The following is a 4,274-nucleotide window of genomic DNA, read 5'->3' on the forward strand; positions in this document are numbered from 1 at the left end:
TTCATTTGCATGTTTCCAATCAAATTTCATTGGAAATTTCACATTGATTTGGTTCATCGGCGCGTTCCCAATCAAATTTGACTAAAATTTCACTTGATTTTGGTTCTTTGGCACGTTAACAATCAAATTTGACCAAAATTACTCCTGAATTATGTTCATTTGCGTGTTTCCAATCAAATTTGACTAAAATTTCACATTGATTTGGTTCATTGACGCGTTCCCAATCAAGATTGACAAAAATTTAACCTGAGTTTGGTTCATTAGCGCATTTACAATCAAATTTAACTATAATGTCACCTGGATTATGTTCATTTGCGTCTATCCAATCAAATTTAACTAAAATTTCACATTGATTTGGTTCATTGACGTGTTCCGAATAAAATTTGACTAAAATTTCACCTGAGTTTGGTTCATTGGCGCGTTCCCAATCAAATTTGATGAAAATTTCACCTGAGTTTGGTTCATTCACACGTTTACAATCAAATTTGAATAAAATTTCACCTGGATTATGTTCATTGGTGCTCTTCCCATCAAATTTGACTAAAATTTCACATTGGTTTGGTTCATTGGCGTGTTCCCAATGAAATTTAACTAAAATTTCACTATAGTTTGGTTCATTGGAGCATTTACAATCAAATTTGACTAAATGTTCACCTGGATTATGTTCATTTGCGTGTTTCCAATCAAATTTGACTAAAATTTCTCATTGATTTGGTTCATTGGCGCGTTCCCAATCAAATTTGGCTAAAATTACAACTATGTTTGTTCATTGGCGTGTTTACAATCAAATTTGACTATAATGTGACCTGGATTATGTTCATTTGCGTGTTTCCAATCAAATTTGACTAAAATTCACATTAATTTGGTTCATTAGCTAGTTTACAATCAAATTTGACTAAAATTTCACCTGGATTATGTTCATTTGCGTGTTTCCAATCAAATTTGACTAAAATTTCACTTTACTTTGGTTCATTGGCATGTTTCCAGTCAAATTTGACTGAAAGTTCACCTGAGTTTGGTTCATTGGCGCGTTAACAATCAAATTTGACTAAAATTTCACCAGGATTATGCTCATTAGCGTGTTTCCAATCAAATTAGACTAAAATTTGACATTGATTTAGTTGATTGGCCCGTTTCGAATCAAATTTGACTAAAATTTCACATGAGTTTGGTTCATTGGTGCGTTTACAATCAAATTTGACTAAAATTTCACCTGGGCTTGTTTCGTTGGCGCGTTAACAATCAAATTTGACTAAAATTTCATCGGGATTTTTTTCATTCGCTTGTTTCCAATCAAATTTGACTAAAATTTCACATGATTTAGTTCATTAGAGCATTTTGAACCAAATTTGACAAAAATTTCACCTGAGTTTGGTTCACCACCACGTTAACAATCAAATTTGACTAAAATTTCACCTGAATTTGGTTCACTTGCATCTATCAAATGAAATTTGAGTAAAATCTCACATTGATTTGGTTCATTAGCGCGTTCCCACACTAATTTGACTAAAATTTCACCTGAGTTTTGTTCATTGGCGTGTTTACAATTAAATTTGACTAAAATTTCACCTGGATTATGTTGATTTGCACGTTCCCAATCAAATTTGATTGAAATTTCACATTGGTTTGGTTCATTGGCCCCTTCCCAATCAAATTTGACTAAAATTTCACCTAAGTTTGCTTCATTGGCACGTTAACAATCAAATTTGACTAAAATTTCACCTGAGTTTGGTTCATTGGCACATTACCAATCAAATTTGACTAAATTTCACCTGGATTTTGTTCATTTGTGTGTTTCCAATCAAATTTGACAAAAATTTCACATTAGTTTAGTTCATTGGCGCCTTCCCAATCAAATTTTACTAAAATTTCACTTGAGTTTGGTTCATTGGCGTGTTCCCAATCAAATTAGACTAAAATTTCACCTGAATTATGTTGATTTGCACGTTCCCAATCAAATTTGACTGAAATTTCACATTGGTTTGGTTCATTGGCCCGTTCCCATTCAAATTTGACTAAAATTTCACCTGAGTTTGCTTCATTGCCACGTTAACAATCAAATTTGACTAAAATTTCACCTGAGTTTGGTTCATTGGCACGTTACCAATCAAATTTGACTAAAATTTCACCTGGATTTTGTTCATTGGTTTGTTTCCAATCAAATTTGACTAAAATTTCACATTGGTTTAGTTCATTGGCTCCTTCCCAATCAAATTTTACTAAAATTTCACCTGCGTTTGGTTCATTGGCGTGTTTACAATCAAATTAGGCTAAAATTTCATCTGGATTATGTTCATTTGCGTGTTTCCAATCAAATTTCACTGGAAATTTCACATTGATTTAGTTTATTGGCGCGTTTCCAATCAAATTTGACTAAAATTTCACTTGAGTTTGGTTCTTTAACGCCTTAACGATCAAATTTGACTAAAATTTCACCTGGATAATGTTTATTTGCGTGTTTCCAATCAAATTTGACTAAAATTTCACATTGATTTAGTTCATTGGAGTATTTCCAATCAAATTTGACTAAAATTTCACAATGATTTGGTTCATTAGCTCGTTCACAATCAAATTTGACTAAAATTTCAACTGAATTTTTTTTCGTTGGCGTGTTCCAATCAAATTTGACTAAAATTTCATATTGATTTAGTTCATTGGCACATTCCGAATCAAATTTGACTAAAATTTCACCGGAGTTTGGTTCATTGACGTGTTGACAATCAAATTTGACTAAAATTTCAACTAAGTTTGGTTCATTGGCATGTTTCCAATCAAATTTGACTAAAATTTCACATTGGTTTAGTTCATTGGCGGGTTCCCAATGAAATTTTATGAAAATTTCACCCGAGTTTGGTTCATTGGCACGTTTACAATCAAATTTGACTAAAATTTCACATGGATTATGTTCGTTTGCATGTTTCCAACCAAATTTCATTGGAAATTTCACATTGATTTGGTTCATTGGCGCGTTCCCAATCAAATTTGACTAAAATTTCACTTGAGTTTGGTTCTTTGGTACATTAACAATCAAATTTGATCAAAATTTCTCCTAAATTATGTTCATTTGCGTGTTTCCAATCAAATTTGACTAAAATTTCACATTAATTTGGTTCATTAACGCGTTCCCAATCAAATTTTGTTAAAACTTCACCTGAGTTTTGTTCATTAACGTGTTTACAATCAAATTTGACTATAATGTCACCTGAATTATGTTCATTTGCGTCTTTCCAATCAAATTTGACTATAATTTCACATTGATTTGATTCATTGGTGCGTTCCCAATCAAATTTGACTAAAATTTCACCTGAGTTTGGTTTAATAGCACGTTTACAATCAAATTTGACTATAATGTCACCTGGATTATGTTCATTTGCGTCTTTCCAATCAAATTTGACTAAAATTTCACCTGAGTTTGGTTTAATAGCACGTTTACAATCAAATTTGACTATAATGTCACCTGGATTATGTTCATTTGCGTCTTTCCAATCAAATTTGACTAAAATTTCACATTTATTTTGTTCATTGGCACGTTCCCAATCAAATTCTACTAAAATTTCACCTGAGTTTGGTGCATTGATGCATTCCCAATCAAATTTGACTAAAATTTCACCCGAGTTTGGTTAATTGGTGCGTTTACAATCAAATTTGACTAAATGTTCACATGAGTTTGGTTCATTGCGTGTTTCCAATCAAATTTGACTATAATGTCACCTGGATCGTGCTCATTTGCATCTTTCCAATCAAATTTAACTAAAATTTCGCATTGATTTGGTTCATTGGCGCGTTTCCAATCAAATTTGACCAAAATTTCACCTAAGCTTGGTTCATTGGCGAGTTCCCAATCAAATTTGACTAAGATTTCACCCGAGTCTGGTTCATTCACACGTTTACAATCAAATTTGAATAAAATTTCACCTGGATTATGTTCATTGGTGAGCTCCCAATAAAATTTGACTAAAATTTCACATTGGTTTGGTTCATTGGCATGTTCCAAATGAAATTTAACTAAAATTTCAGCAGAGTTTGGTTCATTGGCACCTTTACAATCAAATTTGACTAAAATTTCATCTGGATTATGTTCATTTGCGTGTTTCCAATGAAATTTGACTAATATTTCACATTGATTTGGTTCATTGGTGCGTTCCCGATCAAATTTGGCTAAAATTTCACCTGAGTTTGGTTCGTTGGCGCGTTTACAATCAAATTTGACTATAATGCACCTGGATTATGTTCACTTACGCATTTCCAATCAAATTTGACTAAAATTCATATTA

Source organism: Olea europaea, unplaced genomic scaffold (genome assembly GCF_002742605.1).
Source record: "Olea europaea var. sylvestris unplaced genomic scaffold, O_europaea_v1 scaffold87, whole genome shotgun sequence".
In the NCBI taxonomy this organism is placed as follows: Eukaryota; Viridiplantae; Streptophyta; class Magnoliopsida; order Lamiales; family Oleaceae; genus Olea; species Olea europaea.